This window comes from Pan troglodytes, chromosome 7 (genome assembly GCF_028858775.2).
Source record: "Pan troglodytes isolate AG18354 chromosome 7, NHGRI_mPanTro3-v2.0_pri, whole genome shotgun sequence".
In the NCBI taxonomy this organism is placed as follows: domain Eukaryota; kingdom Metazoa; phylum Chordata; class Mammalia; order Primates; family Hominidae; genus Pan; species Pan troglodytes.
Window position 1 is genome coordinate 107,440,323 of NC_072405.2, and position 27,287 is coordinate 107,467,609.

General features: G+C 44.9%; 1 protein-coding gene and 1 long non-coding RNA gene across 2 annotated transcripts in view; one reads left to right on the forward strand and one right to left on the reverse strand.

Moving 5' to 3' along the window:
- Positions 1–27,287, forward strand: part of CPQ (carboxypeptidase Q) — a 619,593-nt gene that overhangs the window by 577,669 nt on the left and 14,637 nt on the right. The window lies entirely within an intron of this gene.
- The window catches only part of LOC134810683 (uncharacterized), a 364,401-nt gene continuing 337,175 nt past the window's right edge, over positions 62–27,287 (reverse strand). Inside the window, exon 4 of the long non-coding RNA XR_010159288.1 lies at positions 62–7,817. This is a non-coding gene — a long non-coding RNA (uncharacterized LOC134810683). The remainder of the gene's footprint in view (positions 7,818–27,287) is intronic.

Here is a 27,287-nt window from a genome sequence, read left to right on the forward strand (position 1 = left end):
TTCACACGGACACGCATGAAATTTAGTGCCGTGACTTGGATCGGGGGACCTCCCTTGGGAGATCAATCCCCTGTCCTCCTGTTCTTTGCTCCATGAGAAAGATCCACCTATGACCTCAGGTCCTCCGACCGACCAGCCCAGGAAACATCTCACCAATTTCAAATCCGGTAAGCGGCCTCTTCTTACTCTCTTCTCCAACCTCTCTTACTGTCCCTCAACCACTTTCTTCTTTCCATTCTTCAATCTCTCCCTTCTCTTAATTTCAATTCCTTTCATTTTCTGGGAGAGACAAAGGAGACACGTTTTATCCGTCGACCCAAAACTCCGGCGCTGGTCACAGACTGGGAAGGCAGCTTCCCTTGGTGTTTAATCATTGCAGGGACACCTCTCTGATTATACACCCACGTTTCAAGGGTGTCAGACCACGCAGGGACACCTGCCTTCGTCCTTCACCCTTAGCGGCAAGTCCCGCTTTTCTGGAGAAGGGGCAAGTACCTCAACCCTTTCTCTCCTTGTCTCTACCCCTTCTCTGCTTTTCTGGGAGAGGGGCAAGTACCCCTCAACCCCTTCTCTCCTTGTCTCTACCCCTTCTCTGCTTTCCTGGGGCAGGGGCAAGTACCCCTCAACCCCTTCTCTCCTTGTCTCTACCCCTTCCCTGCTTTCCTGGGGCAGGGGCAAGTACCCCTCAAACCCTTCTCCTTCACCCTTAGTGGCAAGTCCTGCTTTTCTGGGGGAGGGGCAAGTACCCCTCAACCCCTTCTCCTTCACCCTTAGCGGCAAGTCCCGCTTTTCTAGGGGGCAAGAACCCCCAATCCCTTATTTCCACACCCCAACCTCGTATCTCTGTGCCCCAATCCCTTATTTCCATGCCCTGACCCCTTATTTCCATGCCCCAACCCCTTATTTCTGCACCCCATCCCTTATTTCCACGCCCTGACCTCTTATCTCTGCGCCCCAACCCCTTTTCCCACTTTTCTGGAAGGTAAGAACCCCCGAACCCCTTCCCTCTGTTTCTCTACTCTCTCTTTTCTCTAGGCTTGCTTCCTTCACTTCACTATAGGCAACTTTCCACCCTCCATTCCTCCTTCTACTCCCTTGGCCTGTGTTCTCAAAAACTTAAAACCTCTTCAACTCACACCTGACCTAAAACCTAAATGCCTTATTTTCTTCTGCAATGCCACTTGACCCCAATACAAACTCGACAGTAGTTCCAAATAGCCAGAAAATGGCACTTTGAATTTTTCCATCCTGCAAGATTTAAATAATTCTTGTCGTAAAATAGGCAAACGGTCTGAGGTGCCTGATGTCCAGGCATTCTTTTACACATCAGTCCCTTCCTAGTCTCTGTGCCCAATGCAACTCGTCCCAAATCTTCCTTCTTTCCCTCCGGCCTGTCCCCTCAGTCCCAACCCCAAGCGTTGCTGAGTCTTTCTAATCTTCCTTTTCTACAGACCCATCTGACCTCTCCCCTCCTCACCAGGCCGAGCTAGGTCCCAATTCTTCCTCAGCCTCCGCTCCTCCACCCTATAATCTTTTTATCGCCTCCCCTCCTCACACCTGGTCGGGCTTACAGTTTCGTTCCGTGACTAGCCCTCCCCCACCTGCCCAGCAATTTACTCTTAAAAAGGTGGCTGGAGCTAAAGGCATAGTCAAGGTTAATGCTCCTTTTTCTTTATCCCGAATCAGATAGTGTTTAGGCTCTTTTTCATCAAATATAAAAATCCAGCCCAGTTCGTGACTTGTTTGGCAGTAACCCTGAGACACTTTACAGCCCTAGACCCTAAAAAGCCAAAAGGCCATCTTATTCTCAAAATACATTTTATTACCCAATCTGCTCTGAAATAAAACTCCAAAAATTAAATTCCGGCCCTCAAACCCGACAACAGTATTTAATTAACCTCGCCTTTAAGGTGTACAATAATAGAAAAAAGTTGCAATTCCTTGCCTCCACTGTGAGACAAACCCCAGCCACATCTCCAGCACAAGAGAACTTCCAAACGCCTGAACCGCAGCAGCCAGGCGTTCCTCCAGAACCTCCTCCCCCAGGAGCTTGCTACACATGCCGGAAATCTGGCCACTGGGCCAAGGAATGCCCGCAGCCCGGGATTCCTCCTAAGCCGCGTCCCATCTGTGTGGGACCCCACTGAAAATCGGACTGTTCAACTCACCTGGCAGCCACTCCCAGAGCCCCTGGAACTCTGGCCTAAGGCTCTCTGACTCCTTCCCAGATCTTCTCGGCTTAGCGGCTGAAGACTGACACTGCCGGATCACCTCGGAAGCCCCATAGACCATCACAGACGCCGAGCTTCGGTAACTCTCACAGTGGAAGGTAAGCCTGTCCCCTTCTTAATCAATATGGAGGCTACCCACTCCACATTAGCTTCTTTTCAAGGGCCTGTTTCCCTTGCCTCCATAACTGTTGTGGGTATTGACGGCCAGGCTTCTAAACCTCTTAAAATCCCCAACTCTGGTGCCAACTTAGACAATACTCTTTTAAGCACTCCTTTTTAGTTATCCCCACTTGCCCAGTTCCCTTATTAGGCTGAGACACTTTAACTAAATTATCTGCTTCCCTGACTATTCCTGGACTACAGCTGCATCTCATTGCTGTCCTTCTTCCCAATCCAAAGCCTCCTTTGCATCCTCCTCTTGTATCCCCCACCTTAACCCACAAGTATAAGATACCTCTACTCCCTCCTTGGTGACCGATCATGCACCCCTTACCATCTCATTAAAACCTAATCACCCTTACCCCACTCAGCGCCAATATCCAATCCCGCAGCACGCTTTAAAAAGATTAAAGCCTGTTATCACTCACCTGCTACAGCATGGCCTTTTAAAACCTATAAACTCTCCTTACAATTCCCCCATTTTACCTGTCCTAAAACCAGAAGAGCCTTACAATTTAGTTCAGGATCTGCGCTTTATCAACCAAATTGTTTTGCCTATCCACCCCGTGGTGCCAAACCCATATACTCTCCTATCCTCAATACCTGCCTCTACAACCCATTATTCTGTTCTAGATCTCAAACATGCATTCTTTACTATTCCTTTGCACCCTTAATCCCAGCCTCTCTTTGCTTTCCCTTGGACTGACCCTGACACCCATCAAGCTCAGCAAATTACCTGGGCTGTACTGCCGCAAAGCTTCACAGACAGCTCCCATTACTTCAATCAAGCCCAAATTTCCTCCTCATCTGTTACCTATCTCGGCATAATTCTCATAAAAACACACGTGCTCTCCCTGCCAATCGTGTCTGACTGATCTCTCAAACCCCAGCGCCTTCTACAAAACTCTTTTCCTTCCTAGGCATGGTTAGCATGGTCAGAATTCTTACACAAGAGCCAGGACCACACCCTGTAGCTTTTCTGTCCAAATAACTTGACCTTACTGTTTTAGCCTAGCCCTCATGTCTGCTTGCAGCGGCTGCCGCTGCATGAATACTTTTAGAGGCCCTCAAAATCACAAACTGTGCTCAACTCACTCTCTATAGTTCTCATAACTTCCAAAATCTATTTTCTTCCTCATACCTGACGCATATACTTTCTGCTTCCTGGCTCCTTCAGCTATACTCAGTCTTCGTTGAGTCTCCCACAATTAACGTTTTTCCTGGCCCAGACTTCAATCCGGCCTCCCACATTATTCCTGATACCACACCTGACCCCCATGACTGTTATCTCTCTGATCCACCTGACATTCATCCCATTTCCCCAAATTTCCTTCCTTCCTGTTCCTCACCCTGATCACGCTTGATTTATTGATGGCGGTTCCACCAGGCCTAATCGCCACACACCAGCAAAGGCAGGCTATGCTATAGTACAAGCCACTAGCCCGCCTCTTAGAACCTCTCATTTCCTTTCCATCGTGGAAATCTATCCTCAAGGAAATAACTTCTCAGTGTTCCATCCGCTATTCTACTACTCCTGAAGGATTATTCAGGCCCCCTCCCTTCCCTACACATCAAGCTCCAGGATTTGCCCCACCCAGGACTGGCAAATTAGCTTTACTCAACATGCCCTGAGTCAGATAACGAAAATACCTCTTAGTCTAGGTAGATACTTTCACTGGATAGGTAGAGGCCTTTCCTACAGGGTCTGAGAAGGCCACCGCAGTCATTTCTACCCTTCTGTCAGACATAATTCCTCAGTTTAGGCTTCCCACCTCTATACAGTCTGATAACAGACGAGCCTTCATTAGTCAAATCAGCCAAGCAGTTTTTCAGGCTCTTAGTATTCAGTGAAACCTTTATATCCCTTACGGTCCTCCGTCTTCAAGAAAAGTAGAATGGACTAAAGGTCTTTTAAAAACACACCTCACCAAGCTCAGCCACCAACTTAAAAAGGACTGGACAATACTTTTACCACTTTCCCTTCTCAGAATTCAGGCCTGTCCTCGGAATGCTACAGGGTACAGCCCATTTGAGCTCCTGTATAGACGCTCCTTTTTATTAGGCCCCAGTCTCATTCCAGACACCAGACAAACTTAGACTGTGCCCCCCAAAAAAACTTGTCATCCCTACTATCTTCTGTCTAGTCATACTCCTATTCACCATTCTCAACTACTCATACATGCCCTGCTCTTGTTTACACTGCCAGTTTACACTGTTTTTCCAAGCCATCACAGCTGATATCTCCTGATGCTATCCCCAAACTGCCACTCTTAACTCTTGAAGTAAATAAATAATCTTTGCTGGCAGGACTATGCTGAATCTCCTTAGGCACTCTCTAATCAGATATCCTGAGTTATCCCAATTCTTAGACCTTTTATACCTGTTTTTCTCCTTCTGTTATTCCATTTAGTTTCTCAATTCATCCAAAACCGTATCCAGGCCATCACCAAATGTTTCTTCTAACATCCCCACAATATCACCCCTTACCCAAGACCTCCCTTCAGCTTAATCTCTCCCACTCTAGGTTCCCAGGCCGCACCTAATCCCACTTGAAGCAGCCCTGAGAAACATCGCCCATTCTCTCTCCATATCACCCCCCAAAAATTTTTGCCACTCCAACACTTCAACACCATTTTGTTTTATTTTTCTTATTAATATAAGAAGGCAGGAATGTCAGGCCTCTGATCCCAAGCCAAGCCATCGCATCCCCTGTGACTTGCACGTATACGCCCAGATGGCTTGAAGTAACTGAAGAATCACAAAAGAAGTGAATATGCCCTGCCCCACCTTAACTGATGACATTCCACCACAAAAGAAGTGAAAATGGCCGGTCCTTGCCTTAAGTGATGACATTACCTTGTGAAAGTCCTTTTCCTGGCTCATCCTGGCTCAAAAAGCACCCCCACTGAGCACCTTGTGACCCCCACTCCTGCCCGCCGGAGAACAAACCCCTTTGACTGTAATTTTCCTTTACCTACCCAAATCTTATAAAACGGCCCCACCCTTATTTCCCTTCGCTGACTCTCTTTTCGGACTCAGCCCGCCTGCACCCAGGTGAAATAAACAGCCATGTTGCTCACACAAAGCCTGTTTGGTGGTCTCTTCACAGGGACGTGCATGAAAGGAAGGGCTTTAGCACATCAGACACGTACCCCCATTCATTGACATGTATCTTCGTCTGTTTTCTGCTGCTATAACGGAATACCTGAGACTGGATAATATGTTGAAGAAAAGAAATTTATTTGGCTCATGGTTCTGGAGGCTGGGAATTCCAAGATAGAGGGGCTGCATTTGGTGAGGGCCTTCTTGCTGTGTCAGCCCACGGCAAAGGCAGAAGGGCTAGAGAGCATGTGTCCACATGAGAGAAAATGAGGTCAATCTCATCCTTTTATCAGGAACCCACTCTCACAATAGCTAACCCACTCATGTAACAACAGCATTAATTCATTCATGGAGGCAGAACCCTTATGACCTAATCACCTTCCTTTTAAAGGTCCCACGTCTAAACACTTTTGCACTAGGGATTAAGTTTCCAACACATGAACATTGGGGAACACATTCAAACCATAGCAATGTGGGTCATGAACATGTTCTCAGTTTTATGTAAATTGTGAAAAAGCAGCTTTAGGGCAAGCCTCTTAGTCATCCCCTTTACCCCACAGTTGCCTCTAGCTCTGCCTAAGTGGAAATTCTGGCCCTACTCCTGACAGGGAGGGGCTTTATATTACTTGGTCATTGTTAAATCCCAAGCAATAATGATTGGCAGCTCAGTGCTCTAGGTAAAAGCATGAGTTCTCGTGTTTGAGCACCTGGCTTTGGGACCTGGTAGCACCATTTACAAGTCATGTTACTCAACTGCTCTGTGCCTCATTCCTCCATCTGCAAAGCAAATATAATTATATCAGCTACCTCTGGGCAGATGAGGATTAGTGAGTTCATTCATGAGAAGCACTTAGACCAGCACCTGACTTTGAACAAACACTCAAACATTAGCCAAAGCTATTCTACTCCCTCCAGTTTGAGATAGAGAAATAATACTTTTCATGTGGACCACATGTAATGAAAGAAGTCTGAAAGAAGCTAAGAGGATGACCATCAATTAACAACCTTCTTGGAGGGCACAACTTTCCTCTATCATGTCTGAGAATGTAGAGAGGGCTTATCCCAGCTCCCCTGGTTAGCTGAGCCTGACTCAACTGAGCCTCCTTAAGAAGATGAACAGATCATGGAAATTTATTAGCAAGCACCAGAACCATCATTGTGGAAGCATTTCTCCAAAAGCCATAATTGAAGGCTAGAATGTATGACATGGGGAAGTGGCAAGGGCCTGAATTAAACAGGGACTTTGTCACTTCATTTTTCAAGAGGGATGTGAAATCTGCACAGCCTCAGAGATCTGTATCCAGAGTTCAGTGGGTATTCATCCATAACCTGAGACCAGAAGCATTTGGCTGAGTCAGGCTGTCATTAAGGGTCACTGGGGGTGCTGACTGCAGCTTATCAAAGGCATCCTACTAAACTGAGAAAGCCACAGATGAAATAAACAGGACCTTGGCCCCACTGGAAATGGAGCTTTCTTTGCAGGGGGCTGACCTTGTTTTTGTAAAGGGCTTTGATTATCAGTTGATCTGACTCCAACAGGGTCATTCTAGGGCAGAAGGAACCACCTCCAAGGGAACCGATGCCGGTGCCAACACACGTAGGTGGGTACTGCCCACTTTTGCTTATGTAACCCTTCACCTGCCAGCTTCCTTCCCACCTCTGCCACTATGGGAAGGTGGCATAAACTCACTGACACACCCATTTCCAAGGCCTAGCAGGCCAGCCTTGTGTCCTAACTAACATAAGACAATGTTTAAGCACAGTTGCAGGGAGCACCTTTTGGCTATCAAATGACAAGTAACAATTTGTGTCTTTCAAAAGCAGCAGCCAAGCCCAAGTCACTTCAGGAGGGTGCAGCATACAGACCCTCTTCTCCCACCATGTGAAATAAGAACTGCTGTTCACTGAGAGCTTATCCAGGACCACACCCCTTCATCCACATGGGGATCCTGTGAGATAAGACAATCTCCATCTACAAATGAGAATTAAGGCTCAGAGAGATTAAGTAACTAGCACAAAGCAGCCCAGCAAGGAAGTATGAGTGGGGATTCATACTTGGGGTGTTGAATATAACCCAGAGGGGTCTTACACATGCTATCTCTGAAGATCCCCAGAAGCCTTATTAGTCTTTGGTAAAACTGAGAGGCAGCGAAGTTTATTTTTGGTTGTCTCCTGCTTGGCATTCAGTGTTTCTCCCCCAAAATTAACAGAGCACCTCTCTTTGTTGGGTGACCCCCTTACCCAAACACGTGTATTCCCCTTTGTCTTCTTCCCACCTCCATTGTCCAATCCACATGCTCTTCGTGTTTCTGCCTTAGCTTCCATCTGGAACAAAGAACACTGATGAATGAAACACATCAACTCAACCAACCGAGGTTGATGATGACTGCTGCCCACCTCACTCAGGGTTACTCATGCGTTCAAAACTTAACTCCAAATAACGAATTGTGATGGTTCTGAAAAGTACCCAGTATGGCCTAGAGAAGGCGACCTCCATGCTGTGTCTAAAATAATCCAGGCCTTGGGTTGGCCATGGTGGCTCATGCCTGTAATCCCAGCACTTTGGGAGGCTGAGGTGGGCAGATCACCTGAGGTCGGGAGTTCGAGACCAGCCTGACCAACATGGAGAAACCCTGTCTCTAGTAAAAATATAAACAAATTAGCCAGCCATTGTGGCACATGCCTGTAATCCCAGCTACTCCGGAGGCTGAAGCAGAAGAATTGCTTAAACCCAGAAGGCAGAGGTTGCGGTGAACCGAGATTACGCCATTGCACTTCAGCCTGGGCAACAAGAGCAAAACTCCGTCTCAAAAATAAATAAATAAATAAATAAATAAATAAATAAATAAATAAATAAATCGAGGCCAAAGGGCTATGTGTGCTTTCTTTCCTCTCCTCCATATGGTTCTTGAGACGCCATGAATAATCCAGCTATACCCAGCGATTCTGGGGGGTGCAGACCAGAGCTCCCCTGGCCATAGGCCTTTGAGTTATATCCACCTCAGGGGTTCTGGAGCTGATTCCTAGGCTCAGCATAAAAAGTCACTAGGCACAGTGGCTAAGCATCAGATGCCTGAGTCAGGTGGCCCAGTTCATAACATGCTCTGCCATTAACTAGCTCGTTCGCCCTGTACACATTACTTAACTGCTCTGAGCTTCAGCTTCCTTATCTGTGGGGAGGGGCCAGCACATAGGAGGCACTCTATAAATTGATGGACAAATGGCAATAATAAAATGACCTTCTTCATATTCTTCATAGGATTGTTGTGGAGGATATATGTGTGTGTGTGTGTGTGTGTGTGTGTGTGTGTGTGTGTGTGTGTGTGATTTATATGTGATATATATAAAGGCAGTGTTTGACTCCTAGTAAGTACTCAATAGATAACCATTATACTGTCCAAAGGTGTGACTTGCCCCTGACCCTGGAGATCTGAATCATATAAGGGGTCAAAAGGCATGAATTCGAATGGTGGGTGAGACTCAGAAGTGGCCTGCTATAGTTCTGGGCCATTACATTCCTGTTAGGTGCCCAGGTTATGGTCTAGTGAGCAGGAGAAGATCCAGTTGCCCCCAACTCCCTCTCAGTGAGGGGATGGAAGTTAGTGAGCCAGGCCCTGTCCTTTGATATGCATGGCAGGGCTTCAGTCCGAATGGGGAAACAGGGAAACTTGTTGTTGGTTGATGTGCCTCCTGGTCCTCATTCCTCAACACCAGACTCATTCCAGACCCCTGCTGGTGCACCGTGCACCATGAGGCTCAGCAGGGCCCTACACCCAGGATGGGTCAGGCTGGCTCAGGAAGTGAACTGGACTAAGCTGCCATGGGAGACATCGCTGCTTTAGCTGAGATTCTGGGCTACTCTGGGGTCCTGACCCCAGGAGGTTCTGGGGACTTTTGCCATAGCCCTGATCACATGGCTGAAGGAATCAGTCACTCCCATCTGCTGAGGGATGGAAGCAGGGAAAATTGTCAGACCATCTAAGTCACTTATTTCTTACTCATGCCTTTATCTGTCCATTCAAAAATAATTACTAAATTACTACCTATTCCAGCTCGTGTACCAGAGACAGTGAAAATAAAAAGCCCCTTGGAATTTACAATCTGTTAGGAGAGGCCCAACCAAATGAACAATTACAGTAAAACATGATTAATGCTGTAATGGAGCAAAAGCAGGTGCCATGGGAACATAGCAGGGCAGCTTACCTAGGCTGAGCCAGAGAGGCTTCCTGGAGGAAGAGGCACTTCCATTATGGTTAGTGATTATTAATAATATTCCCTCATTCTTAAATATGAAATACTATATATACCCCCAAATAAAGTGAGCTCTTTTTCCCAAAAAAGGGAAATCTTTTTAAAGAAAAAGGAGAGAGGAGTTGCCTTTTTCTGAGTTTTTACAGTCACATTTTTCATAGCAAAGAATCTCTCTGTAAGATTTTACCTAGAGTAACAAAGTTCTAGTAGGAGGAAGTATGTTAGGCTACATGACCTCAGTCGATACTAGTTTGGGATTGTTTAAACAGATGACCATATAAATTTGGCTGCAAATAAAGAAGGCAAAAGAGCATAAAACAAATGTAGTGATTATTCCTGCAGCTGTGTCCTCACTGTTGTGTTAGATATTGTAAGCAAGCATGCCAAAGACGCTTATGATACAGTGATAAGTTATTTCCTTGAAATATTTCCATGTATGCTGTCTTAGTCTTTTGGGGCTGCTATAACAAAATATCATAGGCTGAATAGCTTATAGAGAGCAGAAATTTGTTCCTCCTAGTTTTAAAGGCTTGGAAGTCCAAAATCAAGGTACTGGCAGATTCAGTGTCTGTTAAGGGCTTTCTGGTTCATAAATGGTACCTTCTTGCTTGTCCTCACATGGTGGAAGAGGCAAACAAGCTCTTTCAGTCCTCTTTTATAAGGGCACTAATCCCACTCATGCGGGCTCCATCCTCATGACCTAATCACCTCCCAAAGACCCCACCTCCTAATACCATCACCTTGGGGGCTACAATTTCAACCTGTGAATTTGAGGATGAACACAAACATTCAGACTATAGCATATGCAATGGTAGTTTGCTATCAGTGTCATATATGGATTCAAAAAGGGCTCTAGCTCAACAACCTTGGGGGCTACAATTTCAATCTGTGAATTTGAGAGTGAACACAAACATTCAGACCATAGCATATGCAATGGTAGTTTGCTATCGGTGTCATATATGGATTCAAAAAAGGCTCTAGCTCAACAGTGCTCTGAAAAACCACTGCAAATGCAGCTCTGGTAAGAAAAAGACAGTGATGTCAAAGACACCTGCAGTGTAATGAAGTATTTTAGTAAAGTGTACTTCAAAATAAAATGCTTTATGTACTATGTGATTTTTAAATACATGTGTATTCCTAAATTAATATATTAAGTACTTAAGTAGACATTTGACTAGTTGACCTATGAAGAGACTTCAAAAAGTTCATGGGAAAATGGAATTAAAAGATAAAAATAAAAACCATAAACTTTATTTCTCAACATAACTCCATCAAGTTTAAGACACTTTTGTAAGCAATGATACCAGTCATTTATTCCATCCCTAAAGAACTTAGGGTCCTGGAATTTAACCATGTCCATGCAGACTTTCTTACATTTTTAACTGAAGAAAAATGGATGCCCTTTACAGATGTTTTTAAGATTAGGAAACAAAAATAAGTCAGAGGAACCAACTCAGGACTGTAAAGCGGATGCCCAATGACTTCTCATCTAAACTCTCACAAAGTTGCCCTTGTTTGATGAGAGTAATGAGCACAAACATTGTCATGGTGAAGAAGAACCCTCTGTTGAAGATTTCCTGGGTGTTTTTCTGTTAAAGCTTTGGCTAGCTTTCTTAAGACACTCTAATAATAGGTAGATGTTATTGTTCTTTGGCCCTCCAGAAGGTCAATAAGCAAAATGCCTTGAGCATCCCACAAAACTATTGCCATCACTTTGCTCTTGACCAGTCTGCTTTTGCATTGACTGGACTCCTTCAACCTCTTGCTAGTCATTGCTTTGATTGTACTTTGTCTTCAGGATTGTATTGGTAAAGCCATGTTTTATCTCCTATTACAATTCTTCAAAGAAATGCTTCAGACTCTTGATCCCACTTGTTTAAAATTTCCATTGAAATCTTTCCTCTGGTCTGTTGCTGATCTGGGTGCAGTGGTTTGGCACCCATCAAGTGGAAAGTTTGCTCAATTTTAACTTTTCAGTCAGAATTGTGTAAGCTGAATCAATTGAGGTGTCGGTGGTGTTGGCTATTGTTCCTACTGTTAATTGTCAGTCCTCTTCAATTAGGACATGAACAGGATGATCTGCTGCTGCAGGCTTTATCTTCAATATCATCTTCTCCTCTTAAAACAAGTTATCCGCTTGTAAACTGCTGATTTCTTTGGGGTCCTTGTCCCCATAAACTTTTCATAAAGCATCAGTGATTCCATCAAACTTCACCATAAATTTAATGTTTGTTCTTGTTTCAATTTTAGTAGAATTCATGTTGCTTTGATAGGATCTCTTTTTAAACTGATATCTTATCCTTCTTAGTGCCTCAAACTAGATCCTCCTCAGACATGTTATAACATGGTAGTACAAGTTTATCTCGGTGCAAAAAAATTTTTGAAATCCATGCCTAGTTTTTTCATAAGATACATTTTCCATGAACTTCTTGAAAGCCACTCGCATATCCTAGGCTTTGTACAATCAGATTGACAAGAAAAAAAAACACTTTGGGAAAAATCTTATTGAGGAAATGAAGACTGTCTTAACTTCTAGCTTGTCTTCTATTTGGGCAAGATGAGAGGTCTCTTCAGTCACTTGGTCAACCAACAAGAATGTGTTGAGTGCCTACCTGAGTATTATGGGGGCTACTAAAGGGAAAACAGAGGTCTCCCTGTCCAAGAGTTTGCCCTCTTGCTGGGGAGACAGGACACAGTCATGGGAAAGGATCAGAGAACAGGACACAGTGTGGGGTGGGGAGGGGGAATCCCCTGTAGAACTGGCATGACCCATTTGTGAAAGCACATTCTCCAAATGCAGGTCCACTGTGTCTTGAACATGGAAGCACCCCATGTCCTTAGATACTTGTCAACAGGGGCTACAGCCCAGGCAAAAGGAGAAAACCCTGAAGTGTCCTCTATTACCAATGTGGCCCCCAAAGACACGGAGAAGGTTCATGCAGGGGCCCTCGATAAGCCAATGTGTGGCAGACAAGGCAAGGAATCACAGGGAGCCAACCACCATGCGACCCCATCTGCCATATTGCCAGCCCCTAGCCATCCTCTAGGTTCCTCTGAGGTGCATGAGGTTCTCTCTCATGTCATTCTGAGAGAGACATGTCATGAGGTTCTCTCTCATGTCATTCTGAGAGTGTCATTCTGACACTCTTCAGGCAGTCTGACAGTGCCAGTCCCCTGCCTGTGCAATGGCTCCTGGCGCTTCTGCGGCTGCATAAATGCCATACCCAAAGCAAAGCCCAAGGTGCAGATAAGCTGTGCCTTGTGCCTGTACCCACAGAGCACCTTTGACCAGGCCCAGACCCTGCCAGTGGCCCTCTAACACCACAATGCTTCATCGTGAGTTCACCAGCGGGCACAGACATTATCCCCCGGCCATCAGAGGCAAGTGCCTGGGCAGAGCAGGCAGAAACAAATTGCTTTACAGCCACTACCTTGAATCCGACACACATCCCTTTTCCAAAGTGTGCACCTCACTGGCAACTTCTAACTGAAATTCATGGGAAAGTATTTAGCAAATCACATGCTGACACATTTATCTTGTTAGCTGTCAAAATGAGTAAGTATGCACGTTGAATGCCATCATTCAGCCTGAACTGAGAAAGGCTACTAATCAAGAAATCTGACAAAATAAATACATTTTCTAACCTGATTTGTCAGATTTATATTAATCCTTTGTTCAGACCTTGTCCTAATTGACCTTAAATAGACCTACGATGACCCAGGTGACTAGAGACCACGAGCCATCATGTGCCCTACATATTAAAGCGACATGCTGCCCACAAGGCCCTGCAGAGGGTGTGATGGAGCAGCTATCCACCCAGCACCCCATATTTTACTGCCTTTTAGTACCTAATTACCCCGAAAAATCTATCAAAAACCATATGTTCAGGCCTTGCCACAAATGCAAGCAAAAAAGCCATGGGGCAGGTGAGGTCATGGTCACATTCTCAGGGGTTCTGTCCACCCTTCCGACAGCCAGGGCAGAGCCTTGAAGTGAGTTCAATGTGGAGGAAATGGTAAGAGCATGGACTCTGGGGTGGAAATACTTCAGAGCACTAACAGACCTCAGAGTAGAGAAATGTCGGTAACTGCCCACATCCTCCCCTGCCCTATCAACCCTGGCCTGGCCTGAGGCAGCAGATTAATTGCTGACTCATCTGTACAGGTTTAGGAGTTCCAGGGAGGACAAGCCCCTGCCCCCTCCTTTTTCTAAGCCTTCCTTGAGGACAGCCTTCTGAGTGCCTACCTTCCTCTGGTAACTTGAGATTAGGGGCCTAGGAATCTGTATGTGTTAAAGCTCCATGGCACTGGGGCCCGGTGTGCAGATGTAAAGCTCCCCCGCATTAGAGGAGAGTGGGCTTCCAGCTATGTTCAGAAAGGGCAAAGCAGACGTTAAAAGCACAATTTTATTTTCTCTGAAAGCTCTTGTTTTATTTTTAAATGTATTTTCTTAAATGCATAATGTTCTTGCTCTATTAAGATAATCAAAATTCAAAACTCTTCCCCAACTCAAACTGATCTCCCAAAATGTAACCTATTTATCCTGTGGTCTTATGTACTAATAATAGCTAGAATTTCTGGAGCACTTATTAAACACTTGGGAACATCCTAAGAGCTTTACCTGTCCTAGCTCATTTAACTCTCACGATTGCACTATGAGGAAAATAGCATTATCTGTATTTTGCCAATGAGGAAGCAGAGGCTTGGGGAGATTATGTGAAATCTCACCCAGCCAGAAAGAAGCAGAGCTGGGATTTGTGTCTTGGTTTGTTTGAACCCCAAACTGGCACCTTTAATCATTGTGATTGGCAGTCTTCTGGTATAAGATGCACAATCCTAGACCAGAGGCTATTTTCTTCCCCAGCTGAGGATGGACTTTTAATAACACTCCTCCTCCTCAAAGGAACAATTATAACAGCAATAACAAACAATGGTATGTGCAAGGCCACTAAGCGAGTGTGTGGAAGGACTAGAACTCAGTTCTCTACCATTCTTTACAGGGAAGGTGTGAGAGGTTCAGTGTGAGATGCTATTCAAGAGACATGGGAGGAGGCTTATAAAAGTCCCCTACGCCCCAGCCTCTCTTCCTACAGGGCACTGACAGAGGGGGCTGGCAGGGGAATCCACGATGGGAGGGCTACACACAGATGTGGTCTAGAAGGGTCTACGCCTGGAAGCTACCAGGTTTCAAGGGTTTGATTTTGCATCTGAAAATGTGTATGCTTTCAAAGGGCACATCTCAAAGGAGGTTTCAGTGCCTGCCGTCACCAAACATTTTTCTTCAAATTATATTTCCTTGCAGGTTCTGTCTGAGGAGATAATGTCTGAGAAAAAGCCTCTGGTAGCCCTGAAAAGGGAAGTTCCATAAAGGCCCTTCACAAAATGCTGACTTGAATGTGTAGCTCAGCTGACAACATGAAAAATGCAAGTTAGCCAAAATAGATTGCAGTAAACAGGGACTATGCCTCCTTGATTTAGACTGTATCTTGCCCTTCATTCATTCTTTCACCCATGGGATATTTATTGAGCACCTGCTAGGTAGATGCCATGCACTATGGTAGATGCTGTGCATACATAGATAGATATGCCTTTTATGATTTCAAAGTCAAATAAAAAAAGACATAAATATCTGTCTACACTTAGAATGAGGAATATAAGAAGTAATGGTTGCATGGCAATAAATAACAAGAGCCAGTAGTAATTGAGCACCTACTATACATCAGAGGCTTACTAAACCATTGCTGTGTACTAATGTGTTGAAAATTTACAGACCCTTTAGGATAGATCCAATTAGCATCCCATTTTACAGATGAGGGTATCAAGCCTTAGCAATATTAAATAACTTGCCTAGCATCTATAGCTGGGGCATTTAAAACCAAGCTCCTCAGGCTTTGGTTTAGAGCTGTTTAGCTCCAGAGCTATGATCTAAAGGGGCCTGGGTTTGATCCTAGCCTGGTCACTTAGCAGCCATAACACAGGTTGCAGTGAGGACTAAAGGCAAAATGCATGTGAGGTGTTGTCACCCACTCTAGTCATCTAGCCATGAACTTGAAGGTCTTTGTGTTTTCTGTAGAGGTCTGGACTACATGCCTCTTCATCTAGCTGTTCTGGTGATAGGCAGACAGGCAAGGAAAGCATCAGGGAGGTGACCTTAAACAGGATTTTGAAGGAGCTGTACGAGTTTGCCAGACAATGTGTTGTGGGGAACAGAGAAGAGAGGACACAAGAAAGGATACTCTAGGCATGGAAATGACATGAGTAGAAGCAATTAGATATGGCTGGAGCCTATCTCAGGGCTAGGCTGGGGGCATAAAAAGAAGAGGCCAAAGAGGCGGACAGGCCACAGGTCAGGAGACCATGGATGTTGTGCTACCAGGTTACACCTGACCAAAGGAAAGGTCACTCTGCAACAACATGCAACAAGGTGGAAAGTGATCACAGGGGGAGACCTGGGTGGCAGCCAGAAGCCCAGTTAAAGAAGTATTGACATAATTCAATGAGAGCTTCATTCATTCATTCAATCTATTAGCCAGGTAGTAGGCAAATATTTGAAGATTGTCTTACAGCAATTCTCAAATTATGATATGGGGACCCTTGGGAGTCCTGAAGACCCTTTCAGGGGTATCAAAGAGGTCAAAACTATGTTCTAATACTACTAAGACATTACCTGTCTCTTTTACTCTCATCATCTCACAAGTGTCCTGTGGAGATTCCCAGAGGCTGCACAACCACAGATAAAAGAACATATTGAAGGCAGGAGCAGATAGAAGAATCCCTAGCCTTTTATTAAGTCAAACAGTTAAAGAGATTTGCAAAAATGTAAAACAAGGCCACTCTTCTTAATACATGTTTTCGTTTTCAAAAATATAGTCATTTTTTCATAAAAATAGGTTCTTTATGTTAGCATGTAATGGGTGTGCTTTTTAAATGAACTATTTATTTAAGAGTATAATAAATATTTATATATTTTAAATAAGTATTTTTAGACGTTATGCTTTAATTTCTAATATGAAAATCTTGATAGATATAATCCACCAAAAAAAATTTTTGAGAGTGTAAAAAGGGTTTCTGAAACAAAATGTTTGAGAGCCACGGGTATAGTACATACGGGGTACTGTCTAGGACACTAGGAGTAAAGCAGTGAACAGGCCTCAGTCAGTTCCTGCCCTGTAGGGGCTGTCATTCTAGTTAGTGGAGGTCCATAAATCAACAGTGAACAGCAAAGAGCTGGGTAATGGGTGAAGAGCAGTGAGCCAGGCTCGCCTTGCTGTCTTTGTTTGCTGGCAGCAAAGCCCTGGTCCCACCCTCTTCTCTTGCTCTCACTGAATGCCACAGTCCCCAAGGGCATCCATCCTCTGAGGGCATATTAGTCCATTTTCACACTGCTATAAAGAACTACCCTAGACTGGGTAATTTATTTTAAAAAGAGGTTTAATTGGCTCACAGTTCTGCAGGCGTACAGGAAGCATGGCTGGGGAGGCCTCAGGAGACTTACAATCATGGTGGAAGGTGAAGAGGAAGCAGGCATGTCCTACATGGCTGGAGAAGGAGGAAGAGCAAAGGGGGAGATGCCACACACTTTTAAGCAACCAGAACTCATGAAAACTCACTATCACGAGAAGCAAGGGGGAAGTCCACGCTCATGATCGAATCACCTCCCACCAAGCCCCTCCTGCAACACTGGGGACTACAATTTGACATGAGATTTGGACGGGGACACAAATCCAAACTATATCAGAGGGCCTCTCACATGATGGCAGTTTCCCTCCCATGCCCCTCACAGCACAACCAGCCCTGGCGTTGGGGAAAGGGTTCTTCATGTTCCCACTGCCTCCTCCAGTCCCTCTCCCTCTTTCCTGCTCAGGCATTGATGTGTTGTTAGAAGCTTCCCAGAGCCAGAGTTCAAAATGATTCCCCTGATATACTCACACCATTCATCTCATAGATGAATTCTTCACACTCTCCTCCTCAAACACCTCTTCCCTGTCCTGACTCACAGCTTCCTAATCCATGGGGAAAATGGAAAAAATCCAAGAAGAACATGCACCTCACTCCTCACCCTGTCTACCCTAGTGCATCTACTCTCAGATGCTCTGGCTTCCCTCCCCCACCACTCTGTTACCAAGAATGAACTCTCCTGCTCCTGCCACCCTGCCTGCTGGGCATCCCACTGGCTCCTACATTCTCCACTTGCCCCTTCACTCTCTCCTGCATTATTTGTGTTTCACTCTTTACCAGAAATTTCCTATTGGCAAAATAATACAATATTTCTTCCACTAAAAAAAAAGAAAAAAAAAATCTTTACCCCACATCCCTCTCTATTGCCCCAAGTCTGTATTGTCTCTTTTAAAGCAAAATTCTTTAAAAGGATTGTCTTTACTAGCTCTCTCCAATTCCTCTATTCTCATCCATTCCTGAACCCATTCCAGTCATAATTTCTCTCCCACCATCCCATTGAAACTGTTTCCCAATGACACCCAAGTCACTAAATCCAAGGTCAATTTAAGTCCTCATCCTGCTTGACTCTTTCAACAGCACCTCACCCAGTTGATCATGGTCTCCTCTGAAGCACTTTCATTTTCTTCCCTTTCTTGGGAAGGAAAACCCAAGAGTGGGACTTCCAGAACGTCCCACTCTCGGGTTTTCCTTCCTTCATGAGCTACTTATTCTTGGTCTCCTTTGCTGGTTCCTCTTTGTCTCCCTGAATTCTGTTAGGGTTTAGTTCTCAGAACTCTTCTCTATACTATAGTCACCCTCTGGATAATTTCAGTCAGTGTCAGTGCTTTAAATGCTCTTGGCCAGGTCCATGGGTCAGCAGTCTCCAGCAGTCTAGCAGTAAGAACAATGTTTTTCTCCCAAGAATAATTTCTTGGGAATACGTTGTTGTTTTGGGATTGGGAGAATGTCTCTCTAAAATTCCAAGTAAGCACCATGCTTTGCTGAATTTCAACAAATGGAGCCTGTACTGCCTTTTTAGTGAGGATTTTGCCTTACTAAGCTGGATTCCTGCTGGTTCTTTTTCATTATTGCAGCAGAACTGGTTCACATGGAGCACTTTCTTCCATGTAACATTGATCTCTTAAAGACCGAATCTAATGTGCAACCACTTGACATAATGACCACAGGAGAAGCACAGAAAGCAAATGGAGAGCTTTGCATTCCTGCTGTCACTGGTCATCATCATGCAGGCTGCCTAAGCCTCCTTGGAAACCAGACAGACATCACCCCGTCGCACCCACCATCACTGGTCAAAACTTGAGTTCATGCTGTCAGACCATTCTCATTCATTCTCTCACAAGCCTGAGTTTATTACAGCCCACATCTCAGAGGAAATATTCCATATCTTGAGTTTATCACTATCTTTATTCAGCCTCCCAACAATTTTAGCTAAAGCTACCCACCAAGCCTTCTCTTAAATTCTGCAATTTGAAAAAAAAAGAGATACCATTCAATGTATTAACTCCATTCTTCATTATTCATTCACTCATTCATTTCTGTACAAAGCTCAGTACACATGGTCAAACAGGGAAGCAGAGATGTAAAGCAACTGAAAAACTGCTGAAATGGAGGCAATACAAGGTTAAGTAGAGTATCTTCTCTTTCATGCCAGTATTTTTGTACATGTTTTTCTCCTTGTTTGAAATAATAATAGCTAAGATCTAAAGAGCACTTAGTAATATGTCAAGAACCATGTACAATTTATTTTTCCTCAACTGAATGGAATAGCTATTTAACATCTTTTTGCCTTAGTTTCTCTTCTCAAAGATTGTGGAAGAGTCTCAAGTTGACAGGCACGAACCTAACATAATTTTATTTTTTTAGGACCTGAAAGCAGCTATATATACTCTGTCATTTTAGCTATTAGAGAGTGTTTGTCTTCTCACTCAGGACTCTGTGCCATTTATTTTAAAACTGCAAGCTTCTATTTGCTTCAAGGTTCTCCCCCTGACCATCCCGCACTGACTGGATTTATAGCTCCTCTAGTCCCGGATCATGGGCAGGGGTGGGTTAGGATCTGCATTTTTACCACCTCCCCTCTGCTGTCTCTTTCAGGGATTCACCTTCTGGTGTTGGGCAGGAAGAAGAAAGGGGCAAGGCACCTCCTTATGTGAGTGCTCATGCTGAGGTTGTTGTCCTATTTTAATGTTCATCCAACTCCAATCCAGCTCATGGTCTCCAGCCTTGGGAAGTAATATGGTGGTCTCACACACTCTACCGACAGGCCTTCATCTCATGTGACTCCTTAGGCATCAATGGTCACTTTCCTTTTTTTGTTTTTGTTTTTGTTTTTTTCTTTTTGGCAGAACTCTCACTGCCTTCCTCTGGTGCATGAAACTTTTTGTCCCATTCTGGAGCAGCCTCCACAGTGCAGCAGCCTCATCCCATCAATCCTCTGCAGGATGACCGGGCTTTCCCTTTCGACATGACTGTGCCCTCTGACTTCTCTTCCCAGTCCTCTGATGAGTTGGAGGAGCAAATCATGAGCCCCAGCTGGATTGGGCAGGGACCAGGCCACGAAGGGCTGGTAGTGGAGTAAAGCGTTTATGCTTTAGGCCAGGTGGAGCCACCAAAGAATTTTGAACAGGGGAGTGATATGATGAGATTTATTACAATCCTTCTTAGAACACAGCAGAGAATGGACAGGAGAGTGTGAGACTAGCAGCAGGGAGACTAACAGAGCCAAATGCCATGCTTTTCCATTTGCATATTGTCTGCAAACATGGCCAATCTTGATCACTCTTTTTGCTTATGACATAATCTAGAAGGTGATTCAACATGCCTTGGGTGAGTCGGTCCTTTCTGTCTATGGAAGGCTGTAGTGGGTTGAATTACATCCCCCTCAAAGGTATACTGAAATCCTAACCCCTGGTACCTGTGCCTGTGACCATAGTTGAAAATAAGATATTTGCAGATGTAATGAAATTAAGGTCATGATGGATTAGGGTGGGCTCTAAATCCAGTGACTGGTGTCCTTTTAAGGACAAGGGAGGTTCGAAGACACACGATGAAGAAGGCTGTGTGAGGAGAGAAGCAGACATTGGAAAGATGCAGCTATAAGTCAAAGAATTCCAAGGACTGCTGGCAACCACCAAAAGCCAGGAAAGACAAGGAAGGATTCTTTCTAGAGTCTCAGAGCCAGCGTGGCCCTGCTGATACTTTGATTTCCACAATGATGAGAACATTACTGTTTTTTCTTTTAAGTCACCAAGTTTGTGGTAATTTATTATAGCATCCCTAGGAAACGAACACAGGGCCAAATAATTACAGAACATTAGAACCATCTCCATCATCAGATGAGAAAGCTCAGGCCCAGAGATGTGACGTGGATTCCCGAAGTCCCCAGAGGATTCACGGCAAGTCCCGTAGATAAGGAAGGTATACTTGGGGAAACAGGGACCGATTACCCTGGTTGTAGTTTCTGACACTTCCTTGGCTGCCCGCATTTGACTTCAGACCCTCAGCTCTTTGCCTAACCAGACCCTTCTCCTCATCCCCTACCCAAGCCTCCCTCAGTCCTCTCTCCCTGATCATCCAGTTTGCAAACTGTCTGCCCACCCAGGACCTAGCTGGAGTCAGCTCTGGGGATCTGACTCAACACCTGTCTGAGCCTGACCCATCCCTGCTGCCAAGTGCAGCCACTGGGATCTCCAAGTCATCTCGTGAGCTGACCCTGAGGGATCTCTCCAGCTCCTAGACCCAAACATTTATTACACTAAAGGCAAGGCCACATCATTTTCATGAGTCTCTTTCCCACTAGACTATAAGCTCCTTGAGGAAAGAGACCATTTACTTTTACAAATCTTTCTTTTTTATACCCAGCACAATACCTGATCCATGGTGAGCTCTCAAGAATACTGAATGATGTTATTAATTGAGTCATTTCTTTACAAGCTGTCTAACATGCCTCAGCCCTATGGAGAGAGATTGGAGGGGCCCCAGGGTCAATTCACATGGGAAGTTCCCACCCCATGAAAAAGAATATGTGCAAAGAGATCAGGCAGAGTTACCAGCAGTTAACAAGTATTCCACAAAAAAAGAATATTGCATGTGCAAATAAGTTTGAGGAAGGCTATGTCATAAAGAGTTAAACCTCTGTCTTTACTATAGGACCTGGAGGGATCTTGAATATGCTAATATGCAGCTCTCCAAGATGAGTATCAATAGGAATCACTCTTCTCCACACAACACCTGACTTGCACCCCACGTCCCTTCTTTTCTGCTGAAGAATATTTGGATTTCTAGTGAATTTCTGTTTTGTTTTTAAGAGGAACATGAGCCAAAGGCGGAACATGAGCCAAAGGAATCCTCTTGTGAGCTGTAAGTCTGCCCGCTCGGTTTGAAGATGCTGACATGGCCCTAAATGTCACCACATGGATATTAAAATCTTTGGCTTCTCCCCACTCCACAGTGCCTCTGGGCTCTTTTGCCAGAGTGCTTTACGGGGGAAAATAGGCAGAGGAAATAGATGACCGCAGTGTTGCGTGGCAGTCACCTAGGAGACCAGCTGTGCCTCTCAATTCTGAGTGCGGCCCCAAATAAATGAGGCTCTGATGTGTGCGAGCTGAGCAGATCGTTCCTTGAGCATGGGGGACTGTTGAGAATGGAAACACTTTGAGCCTCCACTATGTTAGAGAGGAAGAAAGTGGAGCCCAGAGAAGTGACATAGCTTCCACAGCATCACGGAGCCAATGCTTGTCTCGTCAAATGTAACTCTCAACCTGGTCAAAACTGTAACTCAACCACCAACCATTATAAGGTGCTGTATTTTTAAAACTTGCTTCAGAAATAAATATATGCAGTCTGGGGTCCTAGCGTGGGCGTAGTAGGAGGGCCAGAAGACAAAGGCAGCCATCATCAGCCATTAGGATAGCAAGGGATTCCTAGGTAGAGGTGATGCAGGTGTGATTTGTCTCCTTCAGTTCTCAGCTGCACTTATTCCCACCTTTTGCTCACTCCCAGGCAACCACAGGGGATCTGGGAAGGAATCCTCCTCAGGTTCCCCAGGAGATTCTGCCCCAGTTTCCTGAGCATTCATGGCTAACAATTCCAAGGAGAAAGAGGCACCCGGCCTTCTCTCTAAGGGCATCCCTCTTCCCTGTGTTAAACCTGCAGCAGCAAGCCCAGCTGAGCACCTCCCACACCCCCTGACCCTCCAGGGGACTCTGCATCAGGGACAGAAGGGGAAGGGAGAAAGTGTGGTGGCTTTGTTGTCCCCTTCACACCCCACTCAGCATCCATTCACCTTCTCTAAGAGCACCCTGATCCCTGATTTCCTCCTGGTTTGAGTTGTAGTGGGATGGTAAGCCCAGGCACCTGCCCTCCAAATAAAGCAATCAAAATCTCCTTCCCCCAGAGCCTCCCTCAGTATCCCAGTGTTACAGGGGACAGGCATGGGACCACACTCAGTAGCAGGGGCTTTCTCATCTCTGCATCTTGAGTGCGTGTCCCTAGGAATGGTGATATGTCCAGAGTCCTACTCCCCTGTGGTGGCACCCTGGACATGCAGTCCTGCTAGAATTCTACTCCTGGGGCTTTGCTTCCTCATCCTCTAGGGCTTTCTCACCTTTTGCTTGTCTCCTAGCCTAGTTTTCCAACATTCCCTCTGATTCTATAAGCACCTGATCTACCTCCCCATAACCCCATTCCCCTGGCCAACCAAAGTCACTTTATGTTGCTTGCAATCAAAGACCCCTAAGGATACAAATTTGTGCACCAATAATCCTCAGCAGATGTAGTAAATACTTAAACTCTCACCAAGTGCCAGAAAGAGGAAAATGTTTGGGGAGAAGTGGGAATGGCAGGGGAAGAAATCCAGGAAGTCTTTGAAAAGGAGGAGATGTCTAGGGATTGGAAAGATCCCCTACAGGGTCAGGAATGGCCTAAACACTTAAGCAAGTGCAGACAGGGATGCTTGTGCACAGGTGGAGCAGCTGCAGGGAGGGGAGAAAGCAGAGTGTGTCCCAGGCGCCCCCTCTGCTGCTGCTTCTGCAGGACAGCCACAGCTGGGTCCCCCCACTGCACCTTCTCCCCAGAACTGAGATGCAAATGCAGCCACAAAAAAGCTGGCACCCACCCCTTCCTTCCACCTCTGGGCAGGGGCCAAGGGGAAAGGGGCTGGGGTTTCTCAGTGGTGACAACAAAGCCAAGCCAAGGAGGCATATGTGGCAACCTTGCATCCTCATAAGGGTCGTTCCTGAATGCCCAAGCCCAGAGCTTCCTCTGAGCGTACCTGGGGGCCATTGCAGCATTGGGTTCTAGTAACTTCTCCCCCTCTCTGCCGCTCCCTCCCCGAGCTTACTGGAAAAGTTCCCTCTTCATGTTTACAATTCTCCATTTCCCACTAGGCCATAATGGCCCATGCTCCATAAGCATGGAGACTATGCTTATAATGCTCTGCATTAGTCATTTCCACAGAGATTCAAGCAAAACAGCAAATCCAAGTGAATTAATTCTGACAAAACTCTGGCAAAGAAAAAAAAAAAAGGAAAAAGGGCCAATTGCTTATTATAGTCCTCAAAGTCAAAACGAGGGGTTATGGCAACTTATCTTGTGTTCCCCAGTGTCAAGGACAAAGGTGAGATAAGACTGATCCTCCCTTATGCCTGCCTCTTTCTTCACAAGGAGATTGGAAATAAGGAAGGTCTGGGAACAATTTGTTCAAGGTTTGAGCTGTTGGCTCCTAAACAAGGAGTGTTCTTGGGGAAAAACATTATAATGCAATTGTGACAAAAATCTCTTTTCAGTAGAAGATTTGCAGAACATTAAATCCACAGATGGTCTCAGATGCAGTCCCTAGTTGATGAGAACAGAGCGGCTTTTGAATCTGAGTTTTCTCCCTGCCGTACCTGAGAATCCTCTCTTTCCATTTGGGTGCTATGATTGAGGTTTGGCAATGAAGTGGCATTTCCTTAAAAGGAAAAGAAAATTCATATTTTGGTGGCTATGGCTCAGGTAGCACACGTTTCCAGAGGAAATGAAAGTCTTTGAAAGGAATGTTTGCCTCCTTCAGTATAAATAATGTTGATTTGTCGATGTCTTAACCTCTGTCTGGTGTTTAATGAGCAAAAATATATCTTTTCAGACATGGAGCACACTGGATCCTTTTTAGTGGGCCACACTGGGGTAAATAAAGATGAAAAGAAAAGCGTTATTGTGACTCCAGTGGAATACAGTGTTCTTTACGCAATTATTCTGAAGTTTGGATCCAGGCTGTTCCTAGGGAAATACCAGCTCCTTCACCGGTATTTTTCTTTTTCTTTTTTTCTTTTTCTGCCTGCAAATCGTAACCCCTAGAAATTTTAAATTACTTCTTCGTGCTTAACAAATTAACTAATTAGATGATTTCATTTGGACATTGCATAATATGGTAGAGTTAGGGATTGGTCAAGTTCCTTGATTTGATTTGAGAACCAGTTCCAGGAGTTACTGGCTGATGGATCTCCTGAAAGCCATTTTTCCCTTCAAAGCCTCAGTTACCACAGGCATGAAGGGGGGTGATAATACCCACCTCACCCCCTTCAGCTATTATGAAGATCAAATGAAATAATGAATTGAAAGTGCTATAATGCAGATCAAATAAAATAACAAATTGAAAGTGCTTTGGGAAGTACAAAGCATGTCACAATTAGAAGAGAGGGAAGGAAAAGGGAGTCATGGTTTATTGGGCACCCAATGTGTACCAAGTCTTCTGCAAACTGACTCTCGCAATAGCCTCCTAAGCCCTCTCTACATCTCCAATCTTACCATGCTCGCCCCAATCCATCCCGAATGGCATCCAAAATGACAGAAATCAGATCATGTCATTTCCAGCTCTAAAATCCTCCTGTCTCCCATTGCAATTATAATAGTATCCAAGCTCCTTGCCATGGCTTTATGAGGCTCTACCTGACTGCCTCCTCTCTCCCCAGTGCCTACTTCTCTACTTGGTCATACTGGTTCTTCCCATTACTGGACCATGTTCAGCTTCTTTCTGTTTTGGGGCCTTTGCACATGTCTTAACCTCACCAATCCTCTTCCTCCTTTGCAATTTGCATGTCATTTGCTCCCTCTCAGCTAGAACTGCCATATTGACCAGACCTGTTAAGTAATATACATCTCCAGGGGCTGCCATTCACATAGACTACAGTCTGCACGACAGCACATGGTGGCCCTGTTCTCAGCCTCCAGCACCACTCCTGTTATACCCTTGACTTGCACTACACTTCTCCTTCACAGCAATTTACACATTCAGAATCATTTATTTGTTAAATGTCTATTTTCTCCACTAGTCCATCAGGGTAGGGACCATGACTTCCCTGTTCACCTAGAATCCTCAGCACCTACAACAGAAGGTACTCAGTAAATGTGTATGGACTGACTTTCCATGAAGTACAGATGAGTACATATCATGCTGTCTCAACACAATGTCACTAAATAAGCATGAGCATTGAGGCTTGGCAAGTATCTCAGCAGCTTCCCATCATCCATCTCCATCCCCAGTGCCAGCATTGACCTGGAAGCTAAGAAGTCCTCCTATACCACAGACCAGGTGTAGAGGACCTCAGAGGAAGAAGGGCAAAGGGCCACTGGGAACTGAGACCTGCCTTCTGCTGCTAAGAGACACATCGCTGCCCACTAGAAGTATTTAGTGTCTCTCTCCAGAAATGAACTATTCCAAGGAAAAGTATATGAGAGCAGACTCTCAAGTTCTGAAGAGCTGAATTTTAATCTTGCCCTATAATGGGTGAGCTGATGATTATTGGCAAGTAATTATAAAATGTTCTATCCTTTATCCTTGCTAGGATTTTTTTAATTAAACAAGTCACTTTATAAGTAGAACCCTGAGCTCTAAGGCAGAATGACTCTAATAATGTGATGCAGCAGTGTTGTTATACAGTCGATTAATAAACCTCTCAAAGTATGTGGTTGCCATTGCTTCCCTCTCACCTGGGTCTTAGCTGTAGCTAGCTTCAGTAATAACTTGTTGATTAATCAATCACAAAGGATTTAGAAACAGAAGGTGATGTCTGCTCTGTGTTTTGCATAATATTAAAATAAATAACCCTAGCAAACTCAGTGCTCTTTTTTGGTGAGACCTCATTCATTGATTCTTAGAGCAAACATTTATCAAATGTCTTCTCTGCACCAGGGATTGTGTTATGTGTTGGGAAAGATGTGTTTCCTGCCTTTAAGAACCTCACCAGCTAGTGCAGGGGGTGGGGGGAAAGAGCGAACCAACGCGCAAGCAAACAATTGCAAGCAGAAGGTCAAGTCTGTTCTGATGGAGGTATGCACAGCATCCCACGGCAGCACAGCGGGGAAGCCAATCAACTCTGCCTGAGTGAGAAGACAGTTCTCAGGGATACCATCTTAGACAAAGCTACTCTGCATCTCATGTAGATACTCAAGGGAGAAGAAGGTGGGAAGGCTTTCTGGAATGTATTAGTCCGTTTTCAGGCTGCTAATAAAGACATACCTGAGACTGGATAGTTTATAAAGAAAAAGAGGTTTAATGAATTCACAGTTCCTTGTGGCTAGGGAGGCCTCACAATCATGGCAGAAGGC